Source organism: Erythrolamprus reginae, chromosome 2 (genome assembly GCF_031021105.1).
Source record: "Erythrolamprus reginae isolate rEryReg1 chromosome 2, rEryReg1.hap1, whole genome shotgun sequence".
Lineage (NCBI taxonomy): Eukaryota > Metazoa > Chordata > Lepidosauria > Squamata > Dipsadidae > Erythrolamprus > Erythrolamprus reginae.
The window spans coordinates 211,807,278-211,825,641 of record NC_091951.1 but is presented as its reverse complement, the minus strand read 5'-3'; the positions used below and the strand labels follow the sequence as shown (position 1 = coordinate 211,825,641).

General features: G+C 42.2%; 1 protein-coding gene across 8 annotated transcripts in view; it reads right to left on the bottom strand.

Moving 5' to 3' along the window:
• Positions 1-18,364, bottom strand: part of KANK2 (KN motif and ankyrin repeat domains 2) — an 82,637-nt gene that overhangs the window by 41,444 nt on the left and 22,829 nt on the right. Inside the window, exon 2 of one of the 8 annotated variants that reach the window (XM_070741732.1) lies at positions 17,942-18,059. The exons of the other annotated variants lie outside the window; for them this stretch is intronic. The gene's annotated coding sequence lies outside the window, so the exon portion shown is untranslated. The remainder of the gene's footprint in view (positions 1-17,941; positions 18,060-18,364) is intronic. 8 annotated transcript variants of the gene reach the window in all.

Below are 18,364 nucleotides of genomic sequence, written 5' to 3'. Positions count from 1 at the left end.
CAAGGTTGATTTGTAATCAGCGCAAACTCTTAAAGAGCCATCTGGCTTCAATGGTGTTACTATGGGAGTTTCCCATGGCCCCTGTTCCACAGGGACCAAAATACCTTGACTAATGAGTTTGTCCAGCTGCATGTCCAGCTTGGGGAGAAGCGGAAGGGGAACCCTGCGAGGTTTCAGTCTGACCGGTGGGACCTTTGGGTCGATAGAGAAAGATATAGGGGGTCCCTTATACAATCCCAAGGTGGGGCTGAACACTTCAGGGAACTCTTTCACAAAGTTAGGCATATTATCACAGTTTACATTACACACACCCGAAATTTCGATCCCCAACGGTTCCATCCACGCTAGACCCAGCAGGGAGTGTTTGGCCCCCGTCACAATAAGCATGGGAAGGGTACATTTCACATTCTTAAAGGCAATAGGTACATTTGCTGTTCCCAGGACCGAGATTACCCCCCCTTGGAAGTCTCTGATCACCAATGAGGTTTGAGTTAAGTCAGCCTTAGACACATTAGGCATGTATAGTTTAAATTTTTCCCAGGGCATGATGGTATATCTCGAGCCCGTATCCAGCTCCATTGAGCAAGGCTGGTTATTTAGTAACAATGAGATAACAATTTTAGCCCCCTTTTTGGTTGCCGTGTTATTCACGGAAAATTTAGAGTTACCTCTATTGTAGTCGCGGTTAGCGCTTGAGTAGTTCCTTTGACCCGAGCTGCGGAACGGTCTCCTTTCTCGCGATTGGGGGGGTTGGTTTTGAGGTCGCTGGTATTGTTGTGTGGCAAACGTTTCTTCTGGTGCCGTTGCTCTGCATGCGATGGCGATGTGGCCTCTCCGGTTGCAACGGTGGCAAGTAGCGTCTCGGAAGGGGCATCGATGGCGCTGGTGATTTCCCCGGCAGCCCGCGCAGGGGGCTGGGTGAGTAGCTCTAGGATGTCTCGGCTGGTCTTGCAGGAGGAGGCAGTTGTCCCCGTTTCTAGTCGGCTGGCTGAGGTCGTCTGTTCCCTCGGCGCTGGGAGACTCGGCGTTGATTTTGGCAATGATTTCTCGCCTTCCGTGCTCCTTTAATTCTCTTGCCGCTGCGTCGGCTGCTTCCGCGGTTTGTGCTAATTTAATTACGGTTTGTAGCGTCGGCTCTTCTTCGGTGAGGAGTTTGTTTCTCACCGAGTTGCTCTTCATGCCGAAAACCAAGGCGTCGGTAAGGCGAGCTTCCGGGTCTTGAAACTTGCATTGAGCAAGTACCGTTCGAAGCCGCGTTGTGAATTGGCTGATTGACTCGGTTTCTCTCTGAGCCATCATGTGAAATTGATGCCGGTAAACCATGGCTGGTCTGGTTGGTTTAAAATGGCTTGCTAGTTTCTGTTGAAGGACGTCCCACGCTGTGGCTCTTGCTTGTTCTGGCTCGGTGAGAGTTTGGGCAAGTCTACGGATCTCTGCGCCGCAGTAGTTGAGAAAAATAGCCCGTCTGCGATCGGCTCCGGCGTCCTGCATTCCCGCCGCCTCGAGGAATATCTCGAAGGTGGCCATGTACTCGTCCCATGTCATTTTCTCGGAATCGAAGAGTTCTGGAGCCTGGCCGATCTGGATTTTGTCCATGTTGCACGCGAAGTTCTTCCGTTCGTTCGTCGCCAGTGAAGTAGACCCAGAGACAGGGTTTTGAGCAATCGGTACTTTTATTCAGCTCAGAGAACAAGTGATAGCTCAGCAAGGTAAAGTGACAGTTCAGCGAGTACCGACTGACTCTGCAGGAAGAAACCGCTTCTTTTATACTTTTGCGGTTCCCGCCAAAGCGAGAGCCGGCCGCGTCTGAGCCAATCAGGAGCGACTTCCTGCTTGGGCTCAGACAGCGCTGGAAAAGAGGAACAAACTATTTACAGCGTTACAAGGTAGCCATTCCAGGATACAACACAAACTATAAATCTATATTTGTTTGCTAAACAAACAAACAAACAAACAAACAAAATAGGGTCTGCCTTGCAGTTTGTTTGTTTGTTTATTTGTGTAGGAAAGGACCTTGCAGCAGTGATGGGTTACCAAAATTTTTAGTACCACGCTGTGGGCGTGGCTTATGCACTGGGTGCTCTCGGGTGGAGCTCTATTTTTGCTACCCCACTGTATTCTTTCCCCTCTGTAAAATCATTGCCAAAAAAGCATTAAGAGTTGTAAATCTAATCTTATGTAGCTGCTTCTCTAGAAACACTGAACTATTATTATTATTATCTACTATATAAAGTGTATGTACACATGCACACGCACAGATCTTCTAAAATTATACACGTTCAAGTTCATTTACTGCGATAGGAAAAGCATACCCAGAGCCCAGAAGGGAAAAAAAGAAAAAAAACCAAAATTTTGCTACCAGTACTGCGTACCTGACCATACCCATAGGAGCCCATCACTGCCTTGCAAGTCATCTAGTCCAAGCCCCACTCAAGCATAAGTTCCTATAACATTTGAGGCAAATGACAGTCCAATCTCCCCTTGAAGGTTGCAAGTGTCGGGGCGCTCACAGCCTCCATTGGCAAGCTGTTCCACTGGTTGATCACTCTCACCATCAGAAAGTTTTTCCTCACTTCCAGGCTGAATCTCTCCCTGGTCAGCTTTCATTCATTATTCCTTGTTTGGCTTTCTGGTGCATTGGAAAAGACTGATCCCCTCCTCTCTGTGGCATCCTCTCAAGTATTGGAACATTGCTATTATGTCATCCCTCGCCCTTCTCTTCACCAAACTGGCCAAGCTCAGTTTTATTTCCCAGACCCTTTATCATCCTGGTTGCTCTCTTCTGCACTTTCTCTAGAATTTCAATATATTTTTTGTAGTGTGGTGACCAAAACTGGATGCAGTACTTTAGGTGTTGTCTGACCAAGGCATAATGGTACTAGTACCTCTCTGGTCCTGCATATATTTATGCAGCTCAGGACTGTGTTAGCCTTTTTGGCTGCTGCTGCACACTGATAGCTCATATTTAGTTGGCTGTCTATCAAGACTCCAAGATCTCTTTTGCAGTCACTGGTATTGAATATGGTTTTGCCCAGTTTGTATATGTATTTTTGATTCTTCTTACCTAGTATAGGATTTTCTCCATGTTGAATTTCATTTTATTGGTTTGGGCCCAGTTTTTGAGTCTGTCAAGATCCCTCTGGATTCTGAGTCTGTCCTCTGGGGTGTTTGCTACTCCTGTCAGTTTGGTATCATCTGCAAACTTGTTTAGTTCTCCTGATATTCCCTCATCTAGGTCATTTATTAAGATATTAGAGAGTACTGGGTCTAGGACACAACCTTGTGGTACCCCACTGCTTACTTCTCTCTATGTGGATTTAGAGCCATTGAGGACTACTCGCTGAGTACAGTTGGTTATGTCAGGATATAAACCTGAAGTAATATTACAAGTGCAGTAGAAGTAAAGTGAATTCCGAGTCATGGTGCATCAGCAGAATGATGCAAACTGTTGTATGATCTGATTGGCCAGTACATGTATATAATGTAATACACCTTTTGTGTGGGTGTGAACAGAAGTAGCTATTGAAATGGTCAGGGAATAAGGAGATCGCTGACCATTTCAATAGCTACTTCTGTTCAGTTTTCTCAAAAGACACCTTATAAAATAATACTATAGAGGGATATAGCATTGCTTCCAGCTGTACGGATTCAGCTCCAGTGATCTTAGAAGCCGATGTCTTAGAAGAACTTGAACAATTAAAGATAAATAAGGCAATGGGTCCAGATGGCATCCACCCCAGAGTTCTTAAAGAACTCAGATCTGTCATTGCTACCCCCCTGACTGATTTGTTTAACCAATCCTTGTTAACAGGAGAAGTTCCTGAGGATTGGAGAATGGCCAGTGTTGTGCCTATCCACAAGAAGGGCAGTAGAGAAGAAGCTGGTAACTACAGGCCAGTTAGCTTGACATCAGTTGTAGTTAAAATGATGGAGACTCTACTCAAAAAGAGGATAAATCAGCACCTAAAAAACAATAACTTATTGGACCCAAATCAGCATGGCTTTACTGAAGGCAAATCATGTCAGACTAATCTCCTTGATTTCTTTGACTATGTCACAAAGGTGTTGGATGAAGGTGGTGCCGTGGATATTGCCTACCTGGACTTCAGCAAAGCCTTTGATACGGTTCCACATAAAGAGCTGATAGATAAATTAGTGAAGATTGGACTTAATCCCTGGATAGTTCAATGGATTTGCAGCTGGCTGAAGTGTAGACATCAGAGAGTTATTGTTAATGGCGAGTATTCTGAGCAGAGTCAGGTTACAAGCGGTGTGCCACAAGGGTCTGTTCTGGGTTCTATTCTTTTTAATATGTTTGTGAGTGACATAGGGGAAGGTTTGGTAGGGAAGGTTTGCCTATTTGCCGATTACTCTAAAGTGTGCAATAGGGTTGATATTCCTGGAGGCATCTGTAATATGGTAAATGATTTAGCTTTACTAGATGAATGGTCAAAGCAATGGAAACTGTAGCTTAATGTTTCCAAATGTAAAATAATGCACTTGGGGAAAAGGAATCCTCAATCTGAGTATTGTATTGGCAGTTCTGTGTTAGCAAATACTTCAGAAGAAAAGGATTTAGGGGTAGTGATTTCTGACAGTCTCAAAATAGGTGAACAGTGCAGTCAGGCGGTAGGGAAAACAAGTAGGATGCTTGGCTGCATAGCTAGAGGTATAACAAGCAGGAAGAGGGAGATTATGATCCCGCTATATAGAATGCTGATGAGACCACATTTGGAATACTGTGTTCAGTTCTGGAGACCTCACGTACAAAAAGATATTGACAAAATTGAACGGGTCCAAAGACGGGCTACAAGAATGGTGGAAGGTCTTAAGCATAAAACGTATCAGGAAAGACTTAATGAACTCAATCTGTATAGTCTGGAGGACAGAAGGAAAAGGGGGGACATGATCGAAACATTTAAATATATTAAAGGGTTAAATAAGGTCCAGGAGGGAAGTGTTTTTAATAGGAAAGTGAACACAAGAACAAGGGGACACAATCTGAAGTTAGTTGGGGGAAAGATCAGAAGCAACATGAGAAAATATTATTTTACTGAAAGAGTAGTAGATCCTTGGAACAAACTTCCAGCAGACATGGTAGATAAATCCACAGTAACTGAATTTAAACATGCCTGGGATAAACATACAGTATATCCATCCTAAGATAAAATAGAGAAAATAGTATAAGGGCAGACTAGATGGACCACGAGGTCTTTTTCTGCCGTCAGACTTTTATGTTTCTATGTTTCTATGTGGTCTAATTTGATGGTTTGGTTTAGTGGCTTAGTATAGTGTGGTTGGTTGGTGGTTTGTTCTATAATATAGTGTAGAGTAAGTAGTTACTTTTTGATACAACTGAAGAAGTAAAAGAGCCTTCTGAAGAAAGAACTCCTGCTTATGTGTTTCTGGTATCCATGTTTCCAATGCAAATTCAAAATAACTCTATCGTTAATCCATCTGGTCTAACTTATGAAGAAGTAGGTTGTGGTCTACTTTGTCAAATGCTTTACCTAAGTCCAGGTATATTATGTCCACTGCATTTTGCTGGTCTACTAATTTGGTGACAGGGTTGAAGAATGAAATGAGGTTGGTTTGGCATGACTTGTTCTTAACAAATCCGTGTTGGCTGTTGGTTATTACTTGGTTTGTTTCTAGATGATGGGATATCTACTTTTTAATTATTTTTTGCAGTATTTTCCCATTTATTAACGTTAGGCTAATTGGTCTGTAGTTTCCTGGGTTTATTTTTTTTAACCTTTTTTGTAGATGGGATCACATCAGCTCTTTTCCAGTCCTCGGGTAGTTCCCCTGTGTTCCAGGATTTGTGGAAGATGTGGTGCAGTGGTTCTGCAATGGCATCTGCTACCTCTTTTAGGACTCTGGGGTGTAATCCATCTGGTCCTGTTGCTTTTTTTATTCATTATGTTCAAACAGGTGATCTCTTACTGTATTTTTGCTTAGGTTGAATCTTGTTTTGAGTCTATTTTTTATATCTGTGTTGCTGGATAGTTGAACTGCACTTTCCTTTTGTGTGAAGACTGATGCAAAGAACATATTAAGTAGCTCTGCTATCTGTTACTTCTTTGCCATCTTCTGTCTTTAGTGGACCATTTCCTTGATTTTTTTTTCTTGTTGTTTATGTGTTAGAAGAAGCTTTTTTATTATCTTTAATTAGCTGGGTAGTTGTTCATCAATCAGCGCTACTCTGCTCAATTAGCCTGGCTATTAGTCTAGCAGGCATCCCTATATCAACTAACAATCAAATTCCTTAATCAACTAACAATCAATGGTGAGTGAAGACAAAGACCCTCTGGAACGTTCTCTCCAATTAGCCCTCATCCCGAGTCAGAGCCAATAGGAACACACAAATGTGGTCACATGTAAAACTACATTACCCAGAGTACAAATTCACTACATTTCCCCTAATGCAATATCTTAAAGAAACATGCCTAAATACAGTCCAACTATCTCTGTCTCTGGGGACAGCACAGGTCCTATGATCATTTTAATCTACCAATCAATTAAAGTCCCAATCCATTAATCAATTAGATTAAATTAAACAATCAGTGATCAGTCCCAATCTATCAATCCCAATCTATTGTCCAGGAAATAAGCAGGCTCTGACGAGGGAAACAATCAGTCTCTGATGAGGGGGAGTAAGCAGGCTCCAATGGGGGAAACAAGCAAGCTCCAATAGGGGAAAACTGGGGGAATTTATACAAATCCTGCCCTTATCTAGTCTACTCTTATACTACTTCCTGTATTTTATCTTAGGAGGGATATACTGTATGTTTATCCCAGGCAAGTTTAAATTCAGTTACTGTGGATTTACCAGCCATGTCTGCTGGAAGTTTGTTCCAAGCTTCTACTACTCTTTCAGTAAAATAATATTTTCTCACGTTGCTTCTGATCTTTCCCCCAACTAACCTCAGATTGTGACCTCTTATTCTTGTGTTCATTGTCCTATTAAAAACACTTCCCTCCTAAACCTTATTTAACCCTTTAACATATTTAAATGTTTTGATCATGTCTCCCCTTTCCCTTCTGTCCTCCAGACTATGCAGATTGAGTTCATTAAGTCTTCCCTTATACGTTTTATGCTTAAGACCTTACACCATTTTTGTAGCCCGTCTTTGCACCCGTTCAATTTTATCAATATCTTTTTGTAGGTGAAGTCTCCAGAACTGAATACAGTATTCCAAATGTGGTCTCACATTTGCACTCTATACAGCAGGATCACAACCTCCTTCTTCCTGCTTGTTATACCTCCAGCTATGCAGCCAAGCATTCTACTCACTTTCCCTATCGCCTGACCACACTGTTCACCCATTTTGAAACTGTCAGAAATCACTACCCCTAAATCCTTCTCTTCTGAAGTTCTTGCTAACACAGAGCTGCCAATACAATACTGTACTCAGATTGAGGATTCCTTTTCCTCAAGTGCACTATTTTACATTTGGAAACATTAAACTGCAGTTTCCATTGCTTTGACCACTTATCTAGTAAAGCGAAATTATTTGCTATATTACAGACACCTCCAGGAATATCAACCCTATTGCACACTTTAGAGTCACCGGCAAATAGGCAAACCTTCCCTACCAAACCTTCCCCCACATCACTCACAAACATATTAAAAAGAATAGGACTCAGAACAGACCCTTGTGGCACACTGCTTGTAACCAGTCTCTGCTTAGAATAGTCACCATTAGCAACAACACTCTGATATCTACACTTCAGACAGCTGCAAATCCACTGAACTATCCAGGGATTAAGTCCAATCTTATCTATCAGCTCTTTATGTGGAACCATATCAAAGGCTTTGCTGAAGTCCAGATAGGCAATATCCACAGCACCACCTTCATCCAACACCTTTATCTTTAATCTTTCAAGTTCTTCTAAGGCATCGGCCTCTGAGATCACTTGCATCACTTGGGGTGGAGGAAAATAAAAGCTTATTTCAAATGCCAGGTCTTGCAGCAGCAGCAGCTAGTCTTCAGTTCTCTGAAGAAGCTTTTTTGTTTTCCCCCATGTAATCTTCCAAGTGGAAGAACACAGGTGTGGAATGAAAAATGGTCAGCTGTCTACCATAGGAGGAAATGGATGTTCAATGTTTTGAACATTGTGGATCGAGGAACAGAATAGAAATGTACAGTGCACACCATATCCCCACTTCCTGTCTCCCACATAAGGTTCTTCCATTTAAAAGACTGCTGGTATTTTTAAAAAGCTTTATTGGGCATATACAGCAATCGTTCATTGATATCTTACCTTTTTCCCTAGAATGGCAATGGTTCATAAATACATTTTATGTTATGGAGTATCAATAAATTGTGAAGATATTGGTTAGACAGATCAAGCAAAATAGTAAAATTGCTTACCTAGTTGAGTTCTTTTCTGATACTAAATGTTGTTTGCATTAGGGATGGACAACCTGCATGCAACCTACATCTCTGTTGATCAGGGTGTTGAATTTTGAATGTGCAATTTTTGAAAGTGACTGTGATTTCTCAAAGTTTTAATCCATGAATAAAAAAACCCTTGTTGTGTAAGTCTTTTAACATAGTCTTAACCCCGTTTTAAAGGGACTCCCCTCCCCATCCAATTCTCTCCACAACCCTAATCAAGAATTAAACGCCATGGGACTTGTCTCATCACTTCTGTCCCTGTAACCTCCCCCCAAACAAATAAAAGTGGTTTCCAGCAATATAAAGGAGGTCCACCTATAATCTACATGAAATTAAACTCATATGTAATAAGTTTCTGTAAAACAAGCATTGTTTTAATTTTCTGAAGACTTTTCACCTGCACATGTAAGTAGACAAGATTGCTACTCTAGAGATCTTTCTTTTCACCCTTTAAAAAAATGTAGTGTCAAAGAAAGCAAAAATTATATGGAGGATCCTGCTGTGAAGTCCCAAGTATGAAGAATCCCAGCGGCCGATAAGGTCCCACAGAGTTGGCCTTCTCCAGGTCCCGTTGACCAAACAATGTCGTTTGGCGGGCCCCAGGGGAAGAGCCTTCTCTGTGGCAGCCCCGGCCCTCTGGAATCAACTCCCCCGGAGATTAGAACGGTTCCCACCTCCTTGTTTTTTGCAAATTACTCAAGACCCACCTATATTGCCAGGCATGGGGGAATTAAGACATCTCCCCCAGGCTTTTAGATTTTATGTTTGGTATGTATGTGCTGTATGGTTTTTAATTGTTGGGGTTTTATATATCTTTTTATTATTAGATTTGTTCTATTGCTATACTGCTTTTTATTACTGTTGTGAGCCGCCCCGATTCTTCAGAAAGGGGCAGCATACAAATCTAATAAATTATTATTATTATTATTATTATTATTATTATTATTATTATCATTATTATTATTATTATTATTATCAGATGCTGTTGCCTTTCTGCCCTGAGTTAGATCTCTTTAGGGTGTCTGTGGAAAACAGGATGCTGTAACCAGCTGTTGATCCAGATGGGTTTTTCCTGTTGTTTTTTTTAACACTATACACAGGTTGTATCAGCATTTTTTTTCATGTATAAGTCATATGTACTACCAACTAATACTTGGGGCAGTTAGATATCAATACAAAGGTCCTTTCAATGTTACTCAATAGAATAGAATCTGCTTTTCTGTCTGGAAGAGAAAGTTTGAGGAGAAGGTTGTTTTGAAGGAAAATATGATGGGGTGGAGGAAAATAAAAGCTTATTTCAGATGCCAGTGATAGACTTCAGGGGGGGAAATGGTCTTGCTTTATGAAAACAGATAAGGAAGACCAATGCTTGCTAGTGACTAGGATCTTCAGAATTGGATTGAGACAAACGTCCCTGTCAATGTGGAAAACCACCTCCCATAAACTTACCGGTAGTTGGAAATGAAAAATCTTCCTGCAATTCTAGAAGTATTGCACCTGAGTTAGAAATAAATCAGCAGAGATCCTAAAACCAGAATGGGAAGTCCATCCCACAGGTGCAAAACTATTTTTGAAATAGCAAAATATGTTGTGTGGACATAGCTCTACTTATGGGAGAAAGATTTAAAACATCAAACCTTTCATTTCCATAGCAGGTACAGGAATTTGCATGCATTATAACTCTTACTTAATAGCAGCATGTATGTTTTAAGGTGCTTGAGCTCACATGCTAACATCTACTTTGCTGTTGCTACAAAGATGAAAAGAGGCATATCATGAAAAAAAATTCTCAATGGGCTCACTGTTTTGATTCAACAACAGCTTTTCTTCGCAAAGGAACAGCTGGTTCATTTCATTAGCACTGCAGTGAAAATGGCTGGCAGCATAAGTTCACTACTGACACCAGAAAGAAGCCAGATCCCAGAATCAATTCTCCTGGGAATTGAGGGGGAAAATACTGGGGCTTCAATCTAAGGATCTGATTGGAATGACTCTGCTGGGACAAGCAAAACCATTCTTTTTAAAGAAACCATTTGTGATCCTTTCAATTTGCCTTTCTGAGTTTGGAAAAAATATTCTCAAGGAGAACTTAGAACTCACAGAACAAAGGTAACATTTCTTGACAATGTAAACAATTAACCAATTGAATAGCTTGATTTCAGATGTTCTGGAAATTTCTTAGAGGAGGCAGGCATTTGTCCAGAATGGCATATGTCCTGTCAGCACTTCTATTATTCCAGAATACTAATATTTATGAATACAAAATTCATTGTAAATGGTTTTTTTTTTAAAAAAAAAAATCTTCTAAATTTGGGAGATTTTAAAAATAAGCTTCTAGAATTTTTTACAATTTGGGGGGAAATTTTGTAAGGTGCCCAGCTGTGAGGTGGCCTGTCTGAAATGTGCCAATTAAGAGATAGCCCAACTGAGAGGTGGCCTGACAGCCCATCTGAGATGGAGAGACAGCCCATCTGAAAGACAGAGAGGCAGCCTAGTGACCCAGAAGGCAGCTGAGCATCAGATCAGTGGCTATGAACAGCACAGCAGAACTTGAGCAGCAGTAGTGCAGAGCTAAGTGGCAGAGAAGTGGAGTGCCCAGAGCAGAAACTAAAACCAATCTTCCAAAAATCCTGGATCATAGGTCTCTTCCAACTCTAATAAATAAATAAAAGCATTGAAGTGGACCAGCCATGGCTGAGAGCAGTATGACAGACCAGCAGCAACTGAGAGCAGAGAATTTAAATCAAAGTATTGTAAAACCCCAATACTGTAGTGGCCAGGCAATTGAAAGGCAAGAAAAAGGATAAGTACAAAACACTCTGGACAGAAAGAAAAGGGATAAACTTTCAAGATGGGGAGTAGACAGTTAAGAGTGAAGCATCTCCTAGAAAACAGTTTGAGGATAGCATAGGATAGGATAGGATAGAATTTTTGTGCATCTTAAATAGAGAAGCGTTGGAGAAAAAGTAAATCTGACTGAACACATGTAAGATCTTATATTGAGACTAATCAAGACTCAAGGCAGCAAAATGCGTTTATCATTCTGCTTTGATTCCATCAGCAGAATCCCAGCCAGCTGCCCTATTTATGGTGACTCACTCTCTCCTTAACCAGGGGGAGGGTTAACAAACCCTTGCAGGGCAGTGCTGAGGACTTTAATAAGTTTTTTGCAGATAAAATCGTTCAGATTTGAACAGACCTTGACTCCGACTGGAATGCAGTGTCAGCTGACAATGAGTCGGTCAAGGTGACAGAGGCTCATCTTAATCCTGTCGTGTGGGAGGAGTTTGACCTAGTGATGCCTGATAAAGTGAAAAAGGCCATGGGAGCTGTGAGCTCTGCCACTGTTTATTGGACCTGTGTCCTTCCTGGCTGGTTTTGGCCAGCAGGGAGGTGACACGGGGCTGGGTCCAGGTGATCGTCAATGTTTCTCTGAGGGAGGGATCCTTTCCAGCTCCCTGCAAGGAGGCAATTGTGCTCCTCCTCTTCAAGAAGCCTTCCCTGGATCCAGCTGTTCTAAACAGCTATTGTCCGGTCTCCAACCTTCCCTTTATAGGGAAGGTTGTTGAGAAGGTGGTGTTGTTCCAGCTCCAATGGTCCTTGGATGAAGCCAATTATCTGGGCCCTCAGCAGTCTGTTTTCAGGCCCAGTTACAGCACTGAAACTGCTTTGGTCATGCTGACAGATGATCTCTGGCAGACCCGAGGTAGGGGTAATTCCTCTATCCTGGTACTTCTTGATCTCTCACCAGCTTTCGATACCATCGACCATGGTATCCTTCTGCACCAGATGGAGGGGTTGGGAGTCCAAGACACCATTTTATGGTACCTACCTCTCCAATCGGTTGCAGTTGGTGTTGGTGGGAGGACAGAAGTCGACTCCTAGGTCCCTTCCCTGTGGGGTTCCTGAGGGGTCAGTCCTCCTGCCCCTGCTGTTTAATATCTACATGAAATCGCTGGGTGAGATCATCCAACGGGGTGAGTTATCATCAGTATGCTGATGATACTCAGCTTTATATCTCCACCCTGTGTCAACTCAATGAAGCAGTGGAAGTAATGTGCCGGTGTCTGGAGGCTGTGAGGGTTTGGATGGGTGGTAATAGGCTCAGACTCAACCCTGACAAGACACAGTGGCTGTGGGTTTTGCCTCCCAAGGACAATCCTACCTGTCTGTCCATTACCCTGGAGGGGGGGAGCTTTTGCCCTCCTCAGAAAGGGTCCGCAACTTGGGCATCCTCTTTGATCTGCAGCTGAGCTTAGAAGACCATCTCTCGGCTGTGGTGTGGAGGGGTGTTCGTACGGGTGCGATTGGTGCACCAGTTGCCACCCAATTTGGACAGGGAGTCACTTCTCACACTTTTATCACTTCATGCCTTTATCACCTTAAGGTTTGACTACTGCAATGCTCTCTACATAGGGCTACCTTTGAAGACTGTTTGGAGACTGCAAATAGTGCAAAATGCAACCGTGAGAGCTATTGTGGGTCTTCGAAGATCTGCCCACATCTCAACTCCATGACTGCATTGGTTGCCAATTTGTCTCCGGATCCAATTCAAAGTGTTGGTTATGACCTATAAAACCCTTCATGGCTTAGGACCAGATTACCTGCAGGACAATCTTCTGCTTCATGTATCCCACAGGGTCAGTCTTCTCCAGGTCCTGTTGGCCAGGCAATGTCATCTGGCGGGGCCTAGGGGAAGAGCCTTCTCTGTGAAGACTCTGGCCTTTTGGGGAGATTTGTATTGCCCTCACCCTCCTGGCATTTCGCAAGGCCCTGAAGACCCATCTCTTCCAGCAGGCATGGGGGTGGCATGAATGTTAAGAACTAACTCCGTCCGATGTTGTGAATGGCAAAATCCAGTTGGATGAATGTGGATGATTGTGTTTTTAGGAAAAATGGAATTTTAGAATTTTTAGATTTTTAATATTAAATTTCTTACACATTTTATATTTGTATTTATTCTGTTGTAAGCCACCCAGGGTCACTTCAGAAGGGCAGCATAAACCAACAAACAAAATGGAAAAATGGTAAAGAATTACAGAGAGAGAATGGTACTGTTGAAGTTAGAAGACTAGTATTATGCATACTTAGTTTTATTATTAGTGTTATCGTTATTTCAATAAGGTTTGATCCAGTCAATACACTGTCCACAAAATATGTGTGTGTTATATTAAAAAATAAAATAATTTTAGTTTAAAAAAAAGATAATTTCATGTACAGTATACTCTAAAGTTACCAAAAATTCCATGTTCTCCACAGTTACACAGTTACAAGAATAAGAGCCATGGACTAATGACATAATAAATTCAAGAGCTGCTGATGAGGGACAAAAGGAAATTGAACATTTTATCCCAAGGTAGGTGCTTTATGTGAAAACAGCAGGATGAGAGAATTCTTCAAGAGACAAGACAGAACACAGTGCTGGCCTTTTCCCCCTATATGGAAGCAATTTTCTCCAAAAATAAACAGTTTTGTAGACTGTTACATGAGAACTTCCTCTTACCCACAGAGAGATCTTCACAATGAGGAGGGAGGAGTAGAAACTAAAACACAAACCTAAAGGGATTGCAAGTATCAAGAATTTTGGCAGTCAGGATTTTCCTGGAGCAGGAAGTGGTGAGGTGAACAAAGGAACAAAGTTGAAATATAATTGAGGCTGCAAAAACCAATTTAAGAAAGTGGAAATTTGGTGTCCCTTCCACAGATCAGTAGAATAGGAAACATGATGGCAGAGTGCAGGGTCATTGGATCCTTGCAATGACTGAGGATATATAGTCAATCAGAATCTTCTTAAATCTCTCCCCATAATGCTTTATGTTATAACCCGTCTCCCCTTCAGATGACACCTTTTTGACTACATTGGAACAGGTTTTCAGAATTCACTGAGTTATCTGGATTAGGTCTTGTAATATGTTGTCCTTTTAACTATTTTCTGCAGTTGCCATAAATTCAGTATCTCACCACTATCCTAATGGGTGAGGAAATCACTTTTTAGAGATTGAGCCAGTCCCCTAACACAGTGTTTCCCAACCTTTTTTGAGCCACGGCACATTATTCACATTTTCAAAATCCTGGGGAACATAGAGTGGGGGGGGGGCGCAAAAAAGTTTGGACAAAAAAATCTCTCTTCCTCCCTTTCACTCTATTTCTCTCTCCCTCCCTCTTTCTCTCCCTTCCTCTTTCTCTCTCTCTCCACCCCTTTCTTTCTCCCTTCCTTCCTCTCTCTTTTGTTCTCTTTCTCTCTCCCTCCATCCCCCTTCTTGCTGTCTTTTTTCTTTCTCTTTCTCTCTCTCTCTCATTCTGTCTCTCTTGCTATCTCTTTCTTTCTCCCTTCCTTCCTCTCTCTTTGCTCTTTCTCTCTCCCTCCTTCCCCCCTCTTGCTGTCTCTTTCTCTCTCTCATTCTTTCTCCCTTCCTTCCTCTCTCTTTGCTCTCTTTCTCCTTTCCTCTCTCTTTGCTCTCTTTCTCTCTCCCTCCTTCCGCCCTCTTGCTGTCTCTCTCTTTCTTTCTCTTTATCTCTCATTCTGTCTCTCTTGCTATCTCTTTCTCTCTTCCTTCCTCTCTCTTTTGCTCTCTTTCTCTCTCCCTCCTTCCCCCCTCTTGCTGTCTCTCTCTCTCTCTTTCTTTCTTTCTTTCTCTTTCTCTCTAATTCTGTCTCTCTTGCTAAATCTTTCTCTCTCTCTCTCTCTCTCCCTTCCTTCCTCTCTCTTTTGCTCTCTTTCTCTCTCCCTCCTTCCCCCCTCTTGCTGTCTCTGTCTTTCTTTCTCTTTCTCTCTCTCTCTCTCATTCTGTCTCTCTCTCTTTCTCTTCCTTTCTTCCTCTCTCTTGTTCTCTCTCTTCCTTTCTTCTCTGTGGAGGCCGGCAAAGCTTTTTCTTATTTTAAATGTTCCGGGTCGGCTGGCTGGGGGATGGGGCGCACGCGCACGCCCCCGACATTCCAAAGAATTTTCACCGACCTCCGCTGTGATGTTTTCTCTGAGCGTTCGCCGCTGTTGCAGCCACCGCTGCAGGAGGAGCTGGAGAAAGGGGCGGATCGGGCGAGCATCAGTGGCGAGAAGCCAGGGGCGCGACGGGGCCGGAGGCACTGGGGGATGGGGGCGGCCGCGACGCCGGCCTCCACACTTCCATCGCTCCTCATCCCAAACTCCAACGCCTGGCTCCTTGCGCGGCACTGGAAAAGGGTGCTGTGTTGCCGGCTACTTCCTGGTGCCGCTGGGGAATCTCCAGCTGGGCGGGGCACTGCCGGTGCCTCTGACCTGGAGCTCCCACTCGCAGCCGCCGCCCCAGCTACTGTCCGATGCTGCTGCTGCCAGCACTCTCCCGCAGGGCCCCAAAGGAGGTGGGAAGAATGAAGCTCAGCTTCCGATCTCGGAAGCTGAGCTTCGCGGCACACCTGACCATGTCTCGCGGCACACTGGTTGAAAAACACTGCCCTAACAGAAGGGAAACAAAGGTTATGTGGTACCCTCTTTTCCACTTTTAGCACTTTGTTTAATAATTCAATCTGAATTTTAAATGTCTGCTATTGACAATTTCATAATCTTTTATTTTTACAATGCTGACAAAACAGTGCCCAGTTTCTTTGCACAAACATTTCACAACTGAATCTTATGGCATAGTAAGTGTGAAATTTATCTTCTTCAGAAACGCAGCAACTGGCCAGAATAAACGCTGAGAGGAAAATGGTATCAACTCTGCCAGAAGCATAGGTTGTACATGGGTCATTAGTACTTTGATCAAGTTGACTATCACTTTGGCAAGATGTAATCTCAATGTTCATGTACCGCTTAAGCGTATTTTTGTCCTGGAATTAACTCTAGGGGAGAGGAGGGATTTTGCCTCAGTGAGGAAAACAAATGGGAATTTGTTGCATCTATTCCAATAATTTAATTCTAATAAGATTTGGTGTCCAAGGAGGAATGGCTAAGCTAGGCACTTCAAAAAAGATCAGGTGATAAGCACTACCAAAGCAGATGAAGGTCTGTCATCATGGATACTGTACAATAATTTTCTACCCTGGTTTGTTAATTTTTATCAGGTCATATTAAATGTGTGCTTGTGTGTGCTTGAATGTGTGTGTGACTGCACATGCCTACACACATGCTTTTAGGATACACATAATACATGTCTGAGTTCCACAGCATGATAATCTTAAGCAATAGTTCTTTTTTTCTAAAGGAGAATCCAAATTGGATAAGAAGAAACATCAGTTTGAATAGAAAATCATTCACATGTATGCTTTCTAAATATACAAGTTTGCTCATAGTTAGCTATCACTTCAGATAATTTCAACCTTCCCCTCCCTTTTGATAAATATCTGTGGACAATTATTCCTTCAACTCACCTGCTTCATGGGACAAATATAAAGAAATAAAGCAGGCATTTCCAAATTAAAACTGATTTTCACCACTCCATTCTCTTCCTTAATATCTTCAGATTACAGGTAGTCTTTGTTTAGCAATCATAGTTGGGACCAGCAATTCAGTCAATAGGCAAAGTGGTTGTCAAGTGAAATGTGACAATGCTTATGCCTTTATTTCAGCTTTCCTTTGTTTTAGGGACCTGCAAAAATTATAATTGTAAGGCATGGTTGAAAAGTTACTTTTTATCACCACTGTAACTGCAAATGGTCACTAAATAATGAGGCAGTCGCTAAACAAGGACTACCTGTATTGAATCCTGAAATAGTTTTTCCCCTTCCTCCTCTCAGAAACTTACATGATATTATTAGGATCATCTCCATGTTCAAAAAGCATCCTTAACCAAGTGGCTAGCTTCCCATCTTCCCCATCTTTCTTTGAAGTTAGACCTTGTTCTGAATGGCTGCAATTTCATTTAAGCCCTTTTAGATTGTCCCTCTCTTCCTGTTCCAATGTTGTTTTCAAATGTTTATTTCTGTTTTCACTTGTCTGATTAGAGAACAATGAATACTAATTTATTCTCAGTAAATAAATATTGAGGAGCTATTACACAGTTGCCCAATACTCTAACCAGAGCATGAAATAATTCTGTCATTCCCTCAGAAATTGCCCTTGGAAGAAGTCAGTCTTTTGTCTTAAATTCCCGTTCAACCAAGCCTCCATTTTCTTTATAATTTAAAGAGACTATGTTTTGAACTTCAGGTGTTGAATCACATTTTCCAGGTCCATCACTGACTGGCACTGACTGGCTATATCTTGTATTGTGCAATAGCCCTGAATCTATCACAATGAAATGAGATTTAATAAGCCAGGTCCTAAACCCTGAGCTAGTCATCTCTGAATCTCTTAGAGTATTTCAATTTCATGGCAGAGAAGGAAACCATTACTTTGTGGTCCCAGGTCTCTGAAGGAGAAGAATGATCAGTTGCTCTCCAACATAAGAATAAGAACTGGCTTTTTTAAAGCACAGCTCGACTTGGCAGTTGGCAATATTTTGCAATTTTCTTCAAATACAGGCCAGGGCATGTATTCTATTGTACTAATAAAAAGAAACAATCTTTGAAGGCCATAAAAGCAACCATAAGAGATGCCTGAGTGAGAAAGTTTTTTTCCTCACCTGGATCAGACCTACATTCCTATCACTGTTGCCCGGACAGAGAAGGCTGAAACCACATGCTTGTCTGTCTTTTGTTTTCCTTTCTTTTCTATCCAACAGTCCAAATGTAACTATAACCCTGCAAAACAAAATTTAAGAGGAAATTTTGATCTTCCATTTCCCCACCAAATTTCCATTTTATTGTACAAAAGGATATTTATTTTATTTATTTATTTATTAATAGAGTTGAAAGGGACCGTTAGGTTACTTGGGGGACCATCTCACCCTGCTGGGATTGGCCCATATCACTTGTGCCAGCAGGGGTTGCATCAGCCCGATTGTTGCAGCTGATGGGGTCTAGGAGGAGGGCCTCCTTTGCTGCTTCTCCTGCCTTCTGTGAAATCTTGTTATCCCTGGTGTGAGACAGGGATATATATGTGTGTG